This window comes from Mustelus asterias, chromosome 26, assembly GCF_964213995.1.
Source record: "Mustelus asterias chromosome 26, sMusAst1.hap1.1, whole genome shotgun sequence".
Taxonomy (NCBI): domain Eukaryota; kingdom Metazoa; phylum Chordata; class Chondrichthyes; order Carcharhiniformes; family Triakidae; genus Mustelus; species Mustelus asterias.
In genome coordinates, this window is record NC_135826.1 from 41,949,499 (window position 1) to 41,961,836 (window position 12,338).

The 12,338-nt window shown below is 42.1% G+C and overlaps 1 protein-coding gene across 2 annotated transcripts in view; it reads right to left on the reverse strand.

The window, feature by feature from the left end:
• LOC144479630 (hippocampus abundant transcript 1 protein-like) overlaps nucleotides 1-12,338 on the reverse strand; it is a 72,827-nt gene that overhangs the window by 38,873 nt on the left and 21,616 nt on the right. The gene's annotated exons all lie outside the window — the stretch shown is intronic.

Genomic DNA, 12,338 nt, shown 5'->3' on the forward strand with positions numbered 1-12,338 from the left:
TCAGGTTTGGTCACACATAGCTTGGGGGCACGGGCCTTAGACCGGCTTATAATTTAATATTAAATCCAGGACTGATGGACGCCCCTTCTGCCAATCTGGTGGCGGAAAGAATGCAAATTTTCTCTCTCCACGCAACCACCTCATTATCTGAGGAGTGCTAATCATGGCTCGATTATGTCATGAATTCACACTGGGGCAAGTAAGCGGGCAGGGCCCAAAAACCATTTGTTGGTATAGAGACTGAACTCATTCCATGAACATTATCAAGTACCACATTGTTACCAACCAAGCTAACCAGCCCCACAAACTATCCAAACAGGAAACATTGCTCGTGCCACCCTCTACTAATTCCAAGGAACCAGCAATTTGATGAAAGAAGAGGGGTTCAGCAAAGGGACTGACTTTTAATCTACTTCAATCTTTCATAAATCTGCAAATTACACTGATGAATTGTACAGTAGCTGATATAACACACAGAAAGGAGAGAAGATTGATTAGAGAAAAACAACAAGCTGAGTACCAGTTCTTTATTCATTCATGGCACCTGGGCGTCGCTGGCTGGCCAGCCAGCCAGCATTTATTGCCCATCCCAAGTTGCCCTTGGAGGGCAGTTGAGAATCAACCACATTGCTGTGACTCTGGAGTCTCATGTAGGCCAGACCAGGTAAGGGCAACAGATTTCCTCCCCTTAAGGACGTTAGTGAACCAGATGGGTTTTTCCAACAATTGACAATGGTTTCACGGTCATCAGTAGATTCTTAATTCCGAATATTTTTTTCTTGAATTCAAATTCCACCATCTGCCGTGGCGGGATTCGAACCTGGGTCCCCAGAACATGAGCTGAGTTACTGGATTAATAGTCTAGCGATAATACGAGGTCACTGTTTCCCTCCACAGCTCTTAGAATCCATAATTCATGTTAAAATTAGATCAGGTATAGAATACATGGGTTAATTAAACTTTGCCAACCTGCTAGAGTTGAAAGCAAGTTATGCCAGACAACTTGAAAATTCTTTTTAGGAACAGCGATTGAAAAAAGGAAACAGTGGATGAAATGTTTAATAGGTTTCTTTAAATGTATTAGATAAGATATTGCAAGAGACTTGTTAAACAAATGTAATCACATGGTATGAGATATAATGTAGCAGCATGATTGGAGAACTGGTTAATGGGCAGGAATTAGAGACTCAGCATTGATGGAAATCATCCAGACTGGAACAGGATCTCAAGTTCTATGCCCAGTTTTGTTCTCAGTTGGTAGAGAGGATTGGACTTGGGTACAGGAATAGAATCACAAAAATTGCTGTATGCTTTGATGAATGGCAAGGAAGATGGAGAGGGGTTAGAATTCAGCAGACAAGGTCCAGGTGCAATTTAATGTCGGAGGAGAAATAAGGCAGGTAAGCATACTTACAACAGAAAAAATGAGTAGGTGGATGAGTGAGGGGGTGGGTAAATGACGCAATTTTAAAAAATGAAAAGCATTTTAGCAAGAGTACAAGAGTGAACAACACAACACTCAAGAAGCTTGACACCATCCAGGACAAAGCAGCCTGCTTGATTGGCACCACATTCACAAACATCCATTCCCTCCACCACCAACGCTCAGTAGCAGCTATGTGTATTATCCAAAAGATGCACTGCAGCAATTCACCAAAGATCCTTAGACAGCACCATCTTCCATCGAGAAGGACAAGGGCAGCAAACACATGAGAACAACACCACTTGCAAGTTCCCCTCCAAGCCACCCACCATCCTGACTTGGAAATTTATCGCCATTCCTTAAGTCACTGGGTTAAAACCCTGGAATTCTCTCCCTGGCGGCATTGTGGATCAATTCACAGCAAATGGACTGCAGTGATTTAAGGTGGCGGCTCACCACCACCTTCTCAAGGGCAACTAGGGATGGGCAATAAATGCTGGCCAGTCAGTGACGCCCATGTCCCATGAATGAATAAAAAAATAATAAATTTGGACCACGCAATGATGAGGTCACCGCTGGATTTCTGGATGAAGTTTTGGTCTCCCCATTTTAGGAAAGGGCATTTCATGAGGGTAAGATCAGGGATTGGAAACCAGAGTTATAAGGAGAGTCTCAAGTTACTTGGGCTATTTGCACTGAAATAGAGACACCCAAGAAATGCAATGAAGTATTTTAAATCTAGAACATTTTAGAATGAATATGGAAGCATCATTTCCTCAGGATGGAGAGTTAATAATGAACAATCATCAACTTAAAATTATGTAGTGAAGAAAGGGCTGAAAAGAACTGTGTTAAGGAGGACTGCTGAACCAGAAAATGCTTCACTACAGGTACTGCTCTGGGGCTTCCTTTTTTCATTCAGATGGGTGGGGTGCTGATAAAGGATCCCATTTGTTCTAGTTAATCATGGAGGAGGGTCGTATCTCTTCCCGAGATACCTTGTTGATGGGTATCTTGACAATGCTTCTTGTACTTGTTAGTGGGATTTCCTTGGTGGAAAATGGTTTTCTGGTGCATGAGCACATCCTGTAACAATGGTGGTACTCTGAGGTTCACCTTTTTCTTAGTGATCTTTTCATTGCTGAGAAGTCTTGGGCTGTTGAATTAGGCCCTGGTTGGTTGCATATTATCCCACAAGGGATTCGTCTCATGTGTAGCTCTCTCTCTGTTATCCTGTGGAGGAGGGTGTGCACCATGGGGCCATGTGTTCATGAATATATCCTGTTATCCTGAGATCCTCACTCTTCTTCGTATCCTTTCTTTATCCGTACAAGAGGTGGTGTTGACAACAACTGCATTGATTGATAATTGGAATCATTTCTATGAATATTTGCTAGCCTTTTCTGTATGTTTATGTGGGATAAAGGTCATTCTGTATTGTACTAGATTTTGTAGATTTAGGGGATTTGTTGTGTTTTGTGGCGAATGTAAAGTGAAAAATTCCTAATAAAAATATTCATTAAAAAAATTGAAAGAATTTTCTTGCCTCTTCTGAAGATACCAATTCCAAGTTATGTATCCTGAGGGCTGACTGCTCTATTGGGAACATATCCATTCTGATCTTTTTATAAGTAAATTGACTGTCGGAGCTAAAGGAGTTAAATTAGGAAGAAGGGTTTCAAAGTTGGCTTGTGTTTCCTTGAGCGTTTATGATTAAGGGGTGATGTAATTAAGAGGTTCAAGATTTTGGAAGCATTTGCGAGGGTGGATAAAAATTATTTCCACAGCAGGTAAGAGTGCGGATGAAAGGATATAACCTTAAAATTAGAGCCAGGCCAATCAGGGCGGATGTCAGGAGTACCTTATTCACACACACAGTAATGGAAATCTGGAATCCTCCCCCAAAAATGCTGAAGTTGGAAATCAATTGGAAATTTCAAAACTGTGATAAGATTTTTGTTGGGCAAGACTAAGTATTAAGAGGACTGAAATAAACTGGATGGGTGGATTTATGAAACTGAACAACTGGATAGGCTCAAGGAGCTGCTTGGTCTCCGCCTACTCTTATTCTTTGGTATTGAATTTTTAAAAAGTTATTATTTTTGCTGCACAAATTAACTAGTCACCTTTCATGAAAAGTGGGCGGCACGGTGGTTAGCACTACTGCTTCAGCATCAGGGACCCATGTTCAATTCCTGGCTTGGGTCACTGTCTACGTAGAGTTTGCACGTTCTCCCCGTGGGTGCGTGGGTTTTCTCCGGGTGCTCCAGTTTCCTCCCACACTCCAAAGGTGTGCCGGTTAGGTTGATTGGCCATGCTAAATTGCCCCTTAGCTTCAGGGCGATTAGCTAGGGTAAATGTATGTAAAGTTTATTTATTGATTAATCACAAGTAAGGCTTACATTAACACTGTAATGAAGTTACTGTGAAATTCCCCATGTCGCCACAGTCCAGCGCCTGTTTTGGGTCAACGCACCTAAACAGCACGTTTTTCAGAATGTGGGAGGAAACCAGAGCACCCAGAGGAAACCCACACAGACACGGGGAGGACATGCAAACTCCACAAAGACAGGATCCCCCCCCATGCCGGGAATCGAATCCAGGTCCCTGGCGCTGTGAAACAGCAGTGTTAACCACTGTGCCACCATGCCGCATGCGGTTATGCGAATAGGGTCTGGGTGAGATTGTGGTCGGTGAAGACTCGATGGGCCAAATGGTCTCCTTCTGCACTGTTAATTCTATGATTTGATTTGATGAACGGCAAGCTTTTCATGGGTAAAGGCAAAATACTGCGGATGCTGGAATCTGAAACAAAAACAGAAAATGCTGGAAAATTTCAGCAGGTCTGACAGCATCTGTGGAGAGAGAATAGAGCCAACGTTTCGAGCCTGGATGACTCTTCATCTTTTTTTCCTGAGAGGAAACAACACTGCTAGTCAATCTCTGACACTAATGTGTCATTACAAGTTGACAAGTAATTTCAGCTTGGCACCACTGCTAAATCTTTATGTATAAACTCGATTGTTACAATCTGCATCAACTCTGAAATGGCAGTTGAAACCGGCTCCCTCCTCTAGGGAAAAGTCACACTTTCACTTCAGTGCTTCAAGCCTGCCCTTAACTTCAGATTCTATAGGTGCAACGTCAGAGCAAAGACAAACCCCTAGTGTATCAATGTTAAAGAGTGTTTAATGCACTCAATCCCTTCATTCTAGTGCTAGTAGTTTGACTAAACAGTGATCTAAGCAAATTCAAGTTTCCTATTTTTAATAGTGAATACATATCTGGCAACAAACAACAACATAAATTAAGAACATATACAAAAAAGGTTGCTTGGGTTATACAATAAATTCAGCATCTTTCCACCAGAGTCCAGAGAAAACAACTCAAAAATGCACACAATGAACGGTTCATGTGCTTAGCAGCTGACTTAGTCACAAGAAAGTTGTTCTCTGTCCATTATCCTGAATCAACAGGATAAATCATTACTTAAATCATCAGGGAAAAAGGTCAAAATAGTCTTGAAGTGAAGTTTTTGAATCTTAAATCTATTTGCTGGATTTTTGAATATTATTGTTTTGGTGCAGGGCTGCCTTATGGAACCACCGAAGAGGCCAGTATCACACCAAACACCACCTCGCCACTACTCAAATTATTTAGTCAGAGATTTACTCTGACGAAGTAGATTTGAGTTTTTCTGAGTTATAACTGTCTTGTAGGTTTTCAACTTGCATACAGCGATACTGAAAACCTAAATTATTAGGTTATAAAGTTACTCAAACATCAGGAACAACTTAAGATATGGAAACGGAGTAGCACAACAGAACCCAGTAAAAGTCAGCTACCATCAGATTACTTCTTCCTTTAGGCAATTGAATAGGTGCAAAGTAACATCTACTGGCCCAAAATAAAAAACATCGAAATTGTGAATTATTTCCATGTCCCCAAATTAATCTGTCAGGAAGTCCTACACAATCACCATCTAAGCTCCAGAGGCTACCTGTTCCCCTTATACACAAACTCTTTCCTGATTTTCAAATCACCCCTTAGCTCTTTGCCCTATATCTGGACAATTTTATCTTGCCATTTACACTCAGTTCCTCCAAGCCTATGGCAAGAGAAGGAGATAACTTTTGAAAAGTTAACCATGCCCCTCTCCACACAGTGATGTTTGGCCTCAGCATGTCCAGTATTTCCTATTACATTCCAAAACTTTTTTATTTGCTATTAACTCCTTCCTAGATACCAAGTATAGAAGAACAAAAGTGCCTTGGAGTGAATGCCCACAGACCCCTAAAGAAGGATCGGTAGATAGGGTGGCTTTTGGGTACTTTCCCCTCTTAACTGTGCCATCCCTATTAATAGTGCCATAGAGTACAAGAGCCAGGAGTTACATTAGAACTGCATGAAACACAAATTAGGCCACAGCAGAATTCCAGTCACCACATTACAGGAAGAACGTGATCGTATTAGAGAGGGTGGAGGAAATTTGAGGATAGAGCACAGAATAGAGAATTTAGCTATGAGGAAAGATTGGATAGGCCAGAGATATCTATGGAACAGAGAAAGCATCATTTAATTGTGATGTATAAAATTCTTAAGAACCGAGATAGGAAAGACTTTTTTCCATTCGCAGAGAGGTCAATAACTAGAAGGTAGAGATTTAAATTAACTGGCAGAAGAATGAGATTGAGGTGCTTATTTTTCAAGGCAGCTGATCAGGGATCTGGAACTCAATGCCTGAAAAAGGTGGAAGAAACTCATCGCATTTTAAAAAAAAATTTGGATAGGCACTTGAAATGCTGTAACCTAGAGACCAAGAAGTGCAAAGTGGGATTAGGTTGGATAGCTATTTTTCAACCACTGAGCCTGTGCTGTAGATTTCTTGTTCTTCTTAGGAGTCGGACTAAATAGTTGCTAATCTCAGGATTACTTCCCCAGCCATTTCCTAGCTTGGCTAGCGCGCTCGCCGCAATGCTCAGACCACTGCAATTGCGGACGGGTGAGTAATCTTTTTTCTACGTGACCCCACCCGCCTCCTCCCCAAAGTAGAGGGGTACCACTTCAGTGAGCATTGGCACCAGCCCTGGGACAGATTGAAGGTATCCGGCAAAGATGGGTGACAAATGAAGAGGGAGGGTGCTTACTTTTGCCAAAAAGATTAATTAGGGAAGTGACGGTAGGATAAGGCTTCTGAGAATATAACCAACCAGGTGTTGCAAGATATGGTTGAGAAATGAAATCAATCATACAGATGAGAAAAGTGAGAGTAAGCAATGACCATCACAATAAAGGTGCAGACATGTTGCAAACATCAACAATAAAGGTTTAATTTAAAACTTCAAAAAGGAGGGAAGTTGTTTGATACCTAGACCAGATTGGTTTAGAAAAACAAATTAGCTAGGTCAGTGGTTGTGCTGCGAAAAGTGTGCAAGTAAGCCACGGCTCAGGCTGTGGGGCAGACCCCAGGCCCTGACTTTACTTCAATTTCAGAGCGACTATTGAACAGTGCCATCAGGTTTTCATTGAACTAATCAGCTGATAGGTGACTGCATGTCAGAAAGCATCTATACCTCTGCGATTAGTCATCCCCTTTACCACTCATTCGCCCAGTGCAGTCTTAAGGCACTTTAAGCCTTAAGGTGACTGGTGGCGTAGATCAAACCAACTGTTTTGTCTTGGAAACTACAGGCTGAGTGTTGTTGGAGTTGCACCATATAAGAAATTGGCAAGAACTCTATAATGTTCTGAATCTTTATGATTACAAATAATAGGTAAGATTTCGAGAACCAACAGATAAGGCATCTGTCATGTAATAAAAGCCCCTGACCTGTTCTAAGACACATTATATGAACATTATAATTAATTATTTTCTCAAAGGTAATGACAAGGTTGCAAGGAGTGGTATAATCAGCAACGATTACATTTCAAGGCAAAATGATTTTATCTTGGAGATTGTCATTTCCCCAATTTTGTGTGGCATTGTCAAGACTTAAATTTACCTGGACCTTGTTACATGGCGGACACCTATTGTTTGAGTAACTGAGGAGCTATGGTCAAAACTAAACAGCGACCCTCTCTGCATGATCAAAGAAAGGTCATTGAAGAAGCAATTAATTATGATTGTGTCGAGTTCAGAAACACATGGTCATGTATTGGACTGAAAATTAAGACAAGAAAAATTGCGATCTCCCTTCATGCTCCGTGTGACTGCAACTAGAGGGACATTCGCCTTATTCCAATTTACTTCACTGTTTCTATTTTTCTACATTAGTCCGTTGTGCATCAATCTATTCTGTTCCGTAAATATACGCTTTACTTCCGAATCCCATTTTGCATGTATTTTCTCTTTTAAGTCTCTATTAATACATCGAGCACGATCCATTCTGTTCTTGCTCAGTTTGCATTAATGCAGTCTGTGTCCATAGTGCCAGTACTCAGACAATCTCACTGTGACTGTTCATTGATTCTGCATTAACTCGGTCTTTGCTCACTCAATCTCTTCTCTTCATTGTGTCAATTCACTCTGTATTTTTCAGTGTTACTGTGGTCCATCAGTGACCTATTTTTATTCTGTTCTCAAGTAGAAAATTATTTGCTGAGTCAGTACACGTTCAATTTGTGTTGTGTCCACGACAGCTGTGCTCCAATAGTACACCCTCCCACCCCCATCTGTTTTTTGAAGTCTGTATTTACTCAATACATGTTCAATAAATCCACGTTCGCTCAGTTTAACTCAACAGGCTAGGCTCTCAAAACCCATGATCTTCAGCGATGCTTATTCAGGCTTTATTCAACAGTCCACAATCAGTCTGTATTCATCCAGTCCGCCCGCACTCAGACTGTGCATCCCAGTTTTTTTTTTTATTCGTTTGTGGGACATGGGTGTTGCTGGCTGGCCAGCATTTATTGCCCATCCCTAGGTGCCCGAGGGCAGTTGAGAGTCAACCACATTGCTGTGGCTCTGGAGTCACAGGTAGGCCAGAGCAGGTAACAACAGCAGATTTCCTTCCCTAAAAGGACATTAGCAAACCAGATGGGTTTTTCCGACAATCAACAATGGTTTTGTGATCCTCAGTAGATTCTTAAATCCAGATTTTTTTTCATTATTGAATTTAAATTCCACCACCTGCCAAACCCAGGTCCCCAGAACATTAGTTCAGTTTCTGGATTAATAGTCTAGCGATAATACCACTAGGTTATTGCCTCCCCAAGCTTGCACAAACTGCATTAACTCAATCTTTGTTCTTCAGTCTGTGCTCACTGCTTTACTCTCACCCACTCTGTGCTCACTCAGCATTTCATCACTCAGTGAATAACTTATGAATGCATTGCAGACAATTTCGGAAATTGTCAGTGCCAGCAGCGTGACATACAGGAGAAAGTACATCTACACTGCACATCAATGCAATGACAATAGCCTTCAATGTGGAGCATGTTTGCGCAGCACAACATTTCCCAGATGCAGCCGGTGTTGTCTTGTTAGCTTGCGTTGTATCTCCTTCACATTCTCACTCACTTATTTCCACATCACAGTGTGAATAGCTCTCAGACTCAGCACATTCCACCAACCTCCCATAACTGAAGTTATTTATATATTTTTACACAAAAAGAGTCCTTTTTAAAAAAAAATTACAATTTGGCGTCAGGCTAATATGGCTGAACATAATTGTAAGGATTTTTTTTTGTTCATTTGTGGGACATGGGTGTTGCTGGCGGGCCGGCATTTATCATCCATCCCTAGTTGCCCTTGAACTGAATGGCTTGCAAGGCCATTTCAGAGGTCAGTTGTGTGTCAACCACACTGCAGTGGCTCTGGAGTCACATGTAGGCCAGACCAGGTAAGGATGGTAGATTTCCTTCCTGAAAGGACATTCACGGACCAGATGTAAAAAGGTGCAAGGGACTAAATAGATCAATCTGTAATTGCTCTAGTTTAAAACATAGATGAATTGTTCCATGTACAATTCAATCGATTCAGCTGGAAAGTAGAGTGGGTGTGCCGAGGATTGTTTTGTCTCATTGAAGTGTGTCATGTTGCTGAAAAGGTTGGACTTAGTGAGAGAGAGCAAGTCTGGAAAGGAATAAGGGATATTCTTTAAAAGGACAGCAAATAGTACAGATAACTATACTCCATTAATCAAGAAAAACTGTTTCAAGTTGCGAGTTTACTAATCAATTTAAATTGAAAAATGTCGAGAATAATGGAAAACTACCTTAATCTAGTTCATAGCAGAGAAGCAGGAGTAGGACAGACAGCCCTTCAAATTTGCTCACGTTATTCAATAAGGACGTGGCTGATATTCTACTATAACCTCACTCTCCAGCTCCTGCCCCTTCCTTTACCTTCTTGCCAAAAATCTATTAATCTCTGTCTTGTATATACTAAAATGACTGAACATCGCCAACCCTCTGGGTAGAAAATTTAAAGAATTCACAATCTTGAGTAAAAAGAACCCTCACATCTCATTCTAATTGGCCAATGCCATACCCTGCAATTGTGACCTTTAATTCTAGACTCTCAAGGCAGAGGAATTCAAGTTTACTATTTCCCAGATCAGCATTCCAGGTTCTGTGTTGGCAAATTTTGTGTCAAGTTAACAGCAATTTTGGGCAGTCATCCAAACCCATTGGGAACTGGGTTGAAACTTTGCAAGCAAATCCCCATGAAACCCCTACATTAGGGAGACTTTCATCATTCCTGTTTGACCTTGATTGGAACTTGTGAACAAGCTGTGCTTGAGCCAGTTCTCTTCATATTTTACCTCTGTAGTGTAATGCTAGAAATTGGCAAGGCAAAAAAAAGTCATTCACCAACATGTCAAAACATATGTACACATGATAAATGATAGCTAGCAGTTAACACAAAAATGTCTTTACAAGAGCAAAAAACCAAAGCAGGAATCCACATTTGCACTATAGTGGTTCTCACATGCATCAGTAAAGGTACGCTGGACTGAGCACAATTGTTTCAAAGTCAGAATCCTCCAATCAGTTCACAGGTCGTACAAAGTCAGCTCATTTCTGTTTAAACGGAGATTGGACATTAGTTCTTTAGACAGAAAAAAGCAGTAACAAATCAAAAGGTTCAAAGAGAATTCAACTGAAGTTTTTTAATATCAGTTCATTTAGAATCATAGAGTCTCTACAGTGCACAAAGAGGCCATTCGGCCCATTGAGCCTGCACCGACAATCCCACCCAGGCCCTATCCCCGTAATCCCACGTACATACCTTGCCAATCCCCTGACACTAAGGGGCAAAGAAGAACAAAGAACAATACAGCACAGGAACAGGCCCTTCGGCCCTCCAAGCCCGCGCCGCTCCCTGGTCCAAACTAGACCATTCTTTTGTATCCCTCCATTCCCACTCCGTTCATATGGCTGTCTAGATAAGTCTTAAACGTTCCCAGTGTGTCCGCCTCCACCACCTTGCCTGGCAGCGCATTCCAGGCCCCCACCACCCTCTGTGTAAAATATGTCCGTCTGATATGTGTGTTAAACCTCCCCCCCCTTCACCTTGAACCTATGACCCCTCGTGAACGTCACCACCGACCTGGGGAAAAGCTTCCCACCGTTCACCCTATCTATGCCTTTCATAATTTTATACACCTCTATTAAGTCTCCCCTCATCCTCCGTCTTTCCAGGGAGAACAACCCCAGTTTACCCAATCTCTCCTCATAACTAAGCCCCTCCATACCAGGTAACATCCTGGTAAACCTCTTCTGTACTCTCTCCAAAGCCTCCACGTCCTTCTGGTAGTGTGGCGACCAGAACTGGACGCAGTATTCCAGATGCGGCCGAACCAACGTTCTATACATCTGCAACATCAGACCCCAACTTTTATACTCTGTGCCCCGTCCTATAAAGGCAAGCATGCCATATGCCTTCTTCACCACCTTCTCCACCTGTGACGTCACTTTCAAGGATCTGTGGACTTGCACACCCAGGTCCCTCTGCGTATCTACACCCTTTATGGTTCTGCCATTTATCATATAGCTCCTCCCTACATTATTTCTACCAAAATGCATCACTTCGCATTTATCAGGATTGAACTCCATCTGCCATTTCTTTGCCCAAATTCCCAGCCCATCTATATCCTTCTGTAGCTTCTGACAATGCTCCTCACTATCTGCAAGTCCTGCCAATTTTGTGTCGTTCACAAACTTACTGATCACCCCAGTTACACCTTCTTCCAGATCGTTTATATAAATCACAAACAGCAGAGGTCCCAATACAGAGCCCTGCGGAACACCACTAGTCACAGGCCTCCAGCCGGAAAAAGACCCTTCCACTACCACCCTCTGTCACCCCTTTATCATAGCCAATCAACCTAACCTACACATCTTTGGACGGCGGGAGGAAACTGGAGCGCACCCAGAGGAAACTCACGCAGACACAGGGAGAATGTCTGTGTGGAGTTTGCACAGTCACCCGAGGCCAGAATTGAACCCGGGTCCCTGGCGCTGTGAGGCAGCAGCGCTAACCACTGTGCCACCCACATTTACTTTGGGTACTTTTTGTTTTGTCAGTTCCAATAAGGAACAGCACAGACAAACAGATTCAATGACATCTGCGGGAAAAAAAAATTAAATTAAACAGCATCCATTATTATTCAGTTTAGTTGCAAAATTGAGTAATTTGATGCAATGACATAACCAAAAAATTGAAAAATCACATTATTTTTGTTCATGGTGTTCATGAACAGACTGGGAATAGAGGGATACAAACAGATGGTCTAGTTAGGAACACATGATCAGTGCAGGCTTGGAGGGCCGAAGGGCCTGTTCCTGTGCTGTATTGTTCTTTGTTCTGCTGACTATTTATTGCCCATCCCCAAATGCCCTTGAACTGAGTGGCTTGCTAGGCCATTTTAGCGGGCATTTAAGAGTCAACTACAATTGCTGTGGATCTGGA